Source organism: Heterocephalus glaber, unplaced genomic scaffold, assembly GCF_053883595.1.
Source record: "Heterocephalus glaber isolate CG9 unplaced genomic scaffold, H.glaber_assembly_v1.0 deba00001577, whole genome shotgun sequence".
NCBI classification, from domain to species: domain Eukaryota; kingdom Metazoa; phylum Chordata; class Mammalia; order Rodentia; family Bathyergidae; genus Heterocephalus; species Heterocephalus glaber.
Genome location: NW_028258358.1, coordinates 31946904 through 31955654, shown reverse-complemented (window position 1 = coordinate 31955654; position 8751 = coordinate 31946904). Strand labels below are relative to the sequence as shown.

The 8751-nt window shown below is 41.8% G+C and overlaps 1 pseudogene; it reads left to right on the top strand.

The window, feature by feature from the left end:
- The first annotated feature begins 5508 nt into the window (after positions 1-5508).
- On the top strand, positions 5509-6893 carry LOC147823541 (cytoplasmic polyadenylated homeobox-like protein 2; annotated as a pseudogene).
- Positions 6894-8751: the final 1858 nt, after the last annotated feature.

The window sequence follows — 8751 nt, the reverse complement described above, 5'->3', positions numbered from 1 at the left end:
ATCTCCCTCTGGGTTATAATTCCTGGTAGAGAAGAGCCAAGGCTGACACTAGGTTGGGGCTGGAGCTCATCCCTGCAATAGTCCTGCCCTGATGCCACCTGTGCTGTTCTTCCCCAGTAGACTGCTTCAGCCACACACACGGCTTGCTACAGTCCAAGATCGCTGTCCCCTATGCTTAGGATCCCATTTCCCCCAGCCACCGGTTGGCTTATTCCTTCAGTCCTTTCAAGTATTGGCTGAAATGTCACCTCCTTGCATCCTTTCACCACCTGATTAAATCTGCACTCTGACCACTAGGGGAATTCCTAGTACACTCTTTTTTCCCCAAACTCCAGGAGGGCTGGGATTCTTGTCTATTTTTTTCCTCCTTTGATAAATCGCAGTGCGTAGGATGGTGCCTGACACATACTTCTGCTGCATTGCACAGCATGAACCCTAACTTCTTTCCCCTGCCCTGAGAATCAGGGTTTTCTCCTGGTTTGAGATATTGGCCTTTTCATTGTCTTTTCATCGATGCAGATAACTGATATTTACCGACACAAAAAATATTTGCAGACACTTTTATTCTTCAGGCACTGTGCTGGGTCCTGAGTCCAAGAATACAAAGGTGAATAAAACACTGTTCCAGCTCAAAGTGGAAAACAGATAAATACAGATCACTATTTTAAAAAATTACAAAACTGAGGTCTGTGTTGGGACAGGCACAGTGACCAGGAATGTCCTGTGACCCTTGGCTGACCATGGCAGGCGGGGCCAAAAGGCAAAAAGTTGGGTTTCTTTCACACTAATATCCTTCAGCATTTGCTCGACTGTGGTGTAGCGAAGGCTCAGAGATAAAAACCTCTTCATGAAGTGGGATACAGAACCAGGTGAATAAAGTAGTTCACTTCCACTGGTGGAAGAGCAGGCAAAATGTTTCAGATCCCTTCAGCAAATTCTCAGCCTCACTTCCATATCTTTTTGCAATTTTCTAAGGAAGATAACTTTTTAAAGAGGGTATAAAACCATTTCAGTTTTGGATAATGAATGACCTGCTTCCAGTGAGTGGCACAGTGCCTTGCATTACTGGTTTAGATTTTCAGTGGGTTGCAATTGCATAAATGTTAGAAATACAGAGTTAGGTTGGGGCTGGGGAGAAGTGTATTTCTCTCTCATTTAATCTGAAAGGGAGAGCAGCCACCTTCCGGTTCATCACTTAATATGTGATGGAAGCCTGAGCTGCCTGGTGTTGTTTTCTACTTCATTCCACAGTTGTTTTGGTGGCCATCTAGATGGGCAGCTTCCTGCTAATCCATCTTAGTGGGAACCTCATGTCTTTTTCAAGCCTCAGGTTTTTTTTTTAAATTGTTAAGAAGGCTTAATAATTAGCTTCAAAGATTATTAAGAAGACAAAGTACAGTTTAAGATGAATAACATAAAACTTCCCTTTTTAACTATTGTTAAGTATACAGTTTAGCAGTATCAAGTGTATTTCTATTGTTGTGCAGCAGATATTTGGAACTTTTCATCTTGAAAAACTGAAACTTGGGGCCGGGGATTTAGCTCAGTGGTTCGGGCGCCTGCCTCGAAAGCGCAAGGTCTCGAGTTCAATCCCCAGTACCAAAAAAAAAGAGAAAAACTGAAACTCTCTACTCCTAAAATACCAACTCCCATTCCCTTTTCCCCTGCCTGGCAACAAGTATTCTCCTTTCTGTCTCTATGAGTTTGGATACTTTAGTTTCCTCCTCTTAATGGAATGAGACTGTACCTGGCCTTTTATAACTGGCTTATTTCACCTAGCATAATGTCCTCAAGGTTCGTCCACGTTGCATATGGAATAGGATCTCATTCCTTGGCTTATGTTCTCCACATTTTCTTTATCCATTCATCGGTTGATGGTATTTGGGTGGCTTCCACCTCTTCGCTTCTGGAAATAGTGCTGCTATGAACATGGGCGTGCAAATACCTCTTTGAGACCCTGCTTTTGGTTCTTTTGAATATATACTCTGGAGTGGGATTGTTGGATTATATAGAATTCTGTTTTTAATATTTTGAGGAATTGGCATACTGTTTTCCATAGGGGTTACACCATTTTACATTTCTACCAGTATTTCAAAAGTATTTCATCACATCCTTACCAAAACTTGTTATTTTCTATTTTTTTTGACAATAGTTTTAAAGTTTGTGCCAGTTTTAGAAATCATGGTGGTGCTGGGCATGGTGGTGCATGCCTGTAATCTCAGCACTTGGGAGGCTGAGGCAGGAGGATTGCTGTGAGTTTAAGGCCAGGCTGAACTATAAACCGAGACCCTGTTTCCAAACAGAACAAAACAAAACAAAACAAAAATCATGGTGGTAGGAGTTATTACTAAAGTTCTAAAAAGGTTACAAATATTCATATGTTTATATGAAAATATAGAATATAAATTTATATAAACATATTTATATAAATATAAATCTGTAGACATGTGAACTGAGACATGTCTAGTAAAGATGACCTTAGAATATTTTCAACATTGTCAACTAATTATATTGTACTCTTGATATATATGGCAAACATTATATTGCAATCATAAATTTAAAAATTATAAAATATTCCATATCATGTTAAAAATTAAACCAATCCAGAGTCATGAAAAAGCACATGTCTCAGGGTGCTTTGTACTTACTCCCACCTCTTGCATTCTTTTAAACCTCCATACCCTGATAGTAAGCATTGAGGAAACTGCTTTATCCCTTTAGCGATCCTCTATGCACATATCTCTATTTATATTTCCTTTTTTTCGGTTAGATTTTAGGCCATGTATTTTTCATGAGAAATTTTTAAAACACAACTATTTTATCCAATGGAAATGATTTTTTCATACGAAGTGGTTATCTGTATCATGCCCTGCTAGAAATGGTGATTGCAGATATGCATGCGTGCTCTTACACAATGGCCAAGTGTCTCTCCTGCCTGTAAGCAGTGCTGGGTGAATGATCTTGCCCCTGGTACTCTAGAACATGGGGGATGGGCTCCCATGAGTCCTTTTCTGGCCAAGGATTCAGCTTTGGTCTTTTTTTTTTTTTTCTTTTGGTACTGCGGATCAACCTTGTGCTTGCGAGGCAGGCTGGAGGACCACTGAGCTAAATCCCCGGCCCTTTTCTTTTTAATTTTATGAGTCTAATGGTTAAAAGCTTGGGTTATTTTTTTTTGAGACAGGGTGTTTCTGTGTAGCTCAGGCTGGCTTTGATCTCGCAGTGATGCTTCCTGCCTCAGCCCCTCAAGTGCTGGGATTTCAGATGTGCACCACCACTGCTGGCTCAAGCTTGGGTTTTACTATCTAAAAAATGCTTGGATTTAAGCCTTGTTCTTTGTAATCTCTCTGGAGAGGCTACATTCATTCATTCATTCATTCATTGTTCCTGCTGTGTGCTAGGCACTGTGTTATCCTGAAGATAGGCAAAGTGCAAGGAAAATCTCTGTTCTCATCCAGCTCACATTTGATAGCAGAGTGACAGACAGTAAACAGAGAATAAATTAGTTTTTAAACCATAAAGCGCTATTAGAATGTTAATTTTTATGTTTGTCATGTGACTTGATGGTGGCTGCTGTCTTCCTAGTAGAGCATAAAAACATATCCTCCCCATATTTCCGATTTGCCTCTTGAATTAACAGTGCTTCACTATGCTGTAACTAAACCAGCATCTGCTTTGATTGATAGAGCAGAAATAATATTACCATTTGGTTTTCTGATAGGAGTAGAAATTGATTATAGGATATTAGATGCTTAATATGGTATGTATCTGTAATTCTGTGAATTTATGATCTGTAACTGGGCTTCTGAAAAAAATCTATAGCAAGATAATGTCAAATACATTTTTGTAGGAAAAGTTGATTGAGAATCCCAGATTAGTCATTGAAATTGAATTCATTTAAATCAAATCTACTACCAAAACCCATACAATTCTTTGAAAAATATAAAACGTACTCTACGAATGCAAACTACTGCTGGTTAGGAATTGTAATGAGTCTGACTCTATTTTTGGGGGGTGGGTACTGGGGGTTGAACCCAGGGCCTTTGCCCTGAGCTATATTCCCCGCTCTCTTTTAAGACAGGTCTTACTAAGTCATGAAGTTGCTCACACTAAGCTTGAACTTGTGATTCTCTTGCCTCAGCCTCCCACAGTGCAGAAATTACAGGTGTGCACCACCATGCCCAGCTGACTCTGTATTTTAATATTTCTATTTTAAGCCTCCTCTCTGCCCCTTGAGCCCCACATCTGGGAAAGCTGATAGGGAAGTCCAGTCTGCTCACCTTTGGCACTGACAGGAGGCTCAACCCAGCACGAGTTAACCCTTACTGCAGTGCTACCTCACAACCACAGTCAAAATCCAGTCTCCTTTCCCTGCCTTCTTAAGCCATTCTTGGACCAGCTTGGGAGCTACCTGGTCTCTCCAGAAAACTTCTAAATGGGATCCCTGGGAATATTATGGGAATAGACCCCTACACTGCTCTGGTTTAAGATTTGACCAATTCAAATCCAAGTAATGTAATAAAACTTCCATACCTCCTTGGTGTATGTATGGCATCATCAGTCTTGACATGCACATCCAATGCTAAGTTGGGTCATCCTGTCCCTACAGGGTGGCTGCAACAAGAATAGCCTCCCAGAGGTCTTCTGGTGGCCCCCTTTGCTGTTGTTTACAGCCTGTACATGCCCATAAGTGCTTGGTTTTACAGCAACTCTGGTGGCATGACACTTAGTCATCAGCAACATCTCAATTGTTAGCACTTGCCTTCCCAGCCTCACCCAGTTTGCAAACCAGTCTTGAACTTTTAGGGATCAAGAATTAAATGTGTCTCGGTACCCAATGGATTAGACTAAGCCATGTGAATGTATCTGTTTATGTATCTTTTCTCCCTGTTGAGATGATTCAATCCCTGTACTGCATTGATTTCTCTCTTGAACCAAGAGTTTTGATCCAAAACCCACTTCTATTGGAGAAGGGAGTTTAATATTTTCCCAGGCTGAGTTTTGCTCCCTCTTGCTCCAAGCGTTAACTGGATGGTCAATATATTGGTGGACTGATTGTGGAAGGCCATATTTCCAACCTGGCCAACTTTGGTGGGGTCTTGCTGTGTAGATAAACCCTCCCTGGACGTGGATGGCTGCCTTGAGCAGGTGGGGTTTACTGTGCATCTCTGGACACAACATGCTGGACTTCTTGGTGACCCTATGCGGGCAACTGGACAACTTCCCCAGCCCCACTTTTCCTAGTCTTGGTTCCTGTATTCATCCTTCCCTTATCTCCCCAAATACATGTCCATCCCTTACTGTCTAATACACCCATGATCATAAGCATGTTCATTCCAGCTGTGTTACTTTTATCTTAGCGTGTCTCTTGCCATGTCTGTCTACCAAGATATTTCGCAAATAGATTGACGATTTGTGTTTTCTTTCCACACTCACCTCACCTGGGACAGCAGTTCTCAGAGCGACCTTGGAGAGCAGTGTTACTTGGAGGAGGTGCACTGGATATTTGACATGGCTTCCAAACGATCTTTAGGCAAAAAAGATGATCTTAATCAAGCACAAAAAAGACAACATGGAAGACAAAAACAAGACCTCCACACTGATTTACAAAGGATGAATCACAGATTCTGAACCAAGCATTTGAACAGAATCCATACCCTACTTCCACAACCAGGGAAGAACTTGCCAAGCAACTTCACTGCCATTTGTATGTCATTCAGAATTGGTTCCAAGATAGAAGATACAGACAACCACATAGAAAAAAGAATCTTTGCCATCTGGAAATTAAATGGGTTTTATGTCAAAAGGTCTCAGCCCCTGGGGTCCCCAAATAGCCAGGTACAATCTGACAACGCTTCCATGAATCAGACTTCCTTGCATGACCAGAAGACACTACTGCATAGAGCTGGCTACTCTTTCCTGGAAACACAGCTGATTCACAGTGGACATGTTGGCTCAGGTGACTCTTTGATCACAGGCATTAACAGGGAGCCAGAATATCCCCTGGAGTATCAAGGTGCCCCAGCAAGTAGACCTTCTTCCACCTACACACCATACTCATTTACTTATCCTAATACATCTATGCAGTATTTTGAAAGTGCCGGGTCTGAGGCAGGACAAAGCCAGCATGCTGTCCCTTTTCTTTCCCATTATGCTTTTACTGGGCAGGGTACAGGCCAGCAGCAAGAAGAGCACAAGGCCCCTGATCAGTATTTGGTATTTCAAGGACAGCAGCCAAACCATTGGGGATACCATCTGCAGCAGCTGTCACAGCCTCAGTATTACCAAGAGAATTACCAGTTGCCATTCCAGGGCCAATTTTGCCATACCAGAATCCAAATGATTTAGAGCAACAGGAGCCCAATCTTCCATCAGAGCAGCAAAGTGATAGAGGTGCCCTGAGCTCGCTGCTGCAGCAGCCACCTGTGCAAAGAGCAGATGGGTCTCCACAACCTCTTGGGCAAGGGAAGCAGCAAGTTCATGCAGAGCATTCCAGGTTGGAAATCCAGCAGCTTCCGAATGGGGTTTTTCCAGATGTCCACTGCTGAGCCCCTAAGTGTGGCTCCAGGAAATGGAAGCCCTGAGAAACAGTTGTAGATCACCCTGTCTTCACACAGGGAAGGGAAGAGAAAGGTCTTCTCCTTTGGAGACACTCTCATTGTTCTTTACATGAACCCTTCCAGGCTGACTAATGCAAAGTGCTTGTAAATGTGTATGAAACAGCACTATGTTTTGAGTCACTGAATTGCATATGTACGCAATTACCACATTGGTCAAAAATGACACTTACTTCTAACAGTTGCATTTATTTTTATTTATTGCATTGGTTAGAACTACCATAGAATAAAGAATCAGAACAGTGTCTGCATTTCCTCATTTCAAGTTCCATTTAGCTTGTGTATTATCAGTTTCGCCAAAGAGCCCCTTTGGTTTCTCTTCAGGTTTTTAGTGCCCTCCATTTGTATAATGTTGGGTTTTTAAATGCCTTCTATCTTGTATTGCATGAATTGTGATTATTCTTTAAAGTTCCTGTAGTCATTTAAATAGATTTTTCTTACAGTAAATAAATATTTTTTGGAACTGGATATTGCATAGTAGGGAATTCTACCTCTGATACATCAACAGACCGTTTTAAAAATGAATACCTTGTATCTGAATAATTTTCCCAGGCTGCCTTTGAACTTATCCTTTTCCCTCACTCAGTTGCCCACGTAGCTGGACCTACAGCCATGTGCCTCCATGCCAGCCTAAAGAACATTCTGTTCTGCCATAACTCAACTGTTCCAAGCATATGTACTTCTGTACTGCTGGATTACTTTTCCTAATATTTTGATTCAAAATGTTCCATGGTATATTCATAGATAAGTTGTGCTCAATTTTTTTTCACTGGGATTATCTTTAGGGTTTGCTGGTTAAGTTACTATGAATTTCGTGCTTTTCTCACTATGTTCTTAAATTCTTTTACAAAGTGGTATTTCTTCATTAAATTTTTAAAATTAAAAAAAAGATTTGTGTTTTCCTTAACTAATTTATTATGGCATGATTCCATATTATGTCCATCTGTACAACTGCTCAAAGCAGTAACAAATTATATTTTCTAGTCATAATTGCCTCTACATAGTTATATATAACTGTCTTTGAAAATTTCTGGACCTCTTTCTTTGTGTATACAATTAGGACTATATCTGCAGTAGGTGAGGTTCTTGAAGGACCCAAATCTTCCCTAACTTGCCCAAACTTTGTCTCTCTCCTAGATATATATTTCTGTGTAACTAATTATTACCCTATAACTTAGTGGCATCATGTAATAAACATGCATTATCTCCCAGAGTTGCTGGTGGTCAGGAATTCAGAGCAGTTTAGCTGGGAGCTTCTGGCTCAGGGTCTCTCCTGAGAATGCTCAAATCAAGTCATAGCTCAGAGCTGTAGTTGTCTTAATTCCAGGATGGCCCACTGGTTCGCTTGCTGGCAGGGGCCCTTGCACCCCACCCATGGAGTCTCCACAGGCTGCCTGAGTGTCCTCCTGACACGATAGCTGGCTTCTTTCCTCCAGAGGAAATGACAAGGAGCAAGCAAGGCAGAAGCAGTGGTCTTTTACAACTAGCCTTGGAAGTCACATATTGTCATTTCTGAAACGTGGTATTGGTGACACATGTCAGTCGCATTCACTGTGGGAAGGGATGACACAAGGAAGTGAATTCCAGGAAGCGGAGATCACTGGGGACGTTCTGGGAGTGGGCCATCGTGTTCTAGTTTAAGATTTGGCCAATGCAGATGCAAGAAGCTATGCCACGCAGCTCTTCTGTTCTCTCTAGGTCACACTGTAGGCTGCTGGAGAGCGTAGGGATTAGCTGCCCTTGGCTTGCCTGTCAGTGGTGGCAGCGCTTGGGTGGGATTGTGGGTGATGGCGTACAGACTACACTGTTTCCTAGGAACAGCATAGAGATGAGGCCGACAGTGAAGGGCATCTTTGACATTTACCTGAACCCAACAGAAAAATCTGAGAATGGAGAAAATGAGAAAAGAGGGTGGAAAAAAAGAAAACTAGGCTTGCCTGATTTTTTTCCTCAGCCTCCTTGAATCACCTTCACCTTCGCAGTCCGTAAATGTCAGGACTGCAGTCATAGACTGTGGCCAGCTGGGGGCAGACTGCAATGAGCCAGAGATTGACTGCTGGTTAGTTAATTTAAGAATAAAGGAGAAATACAGAATCATAAAACTTCAGAGTTGACAAGAACCTGAAAAAGACCTCCA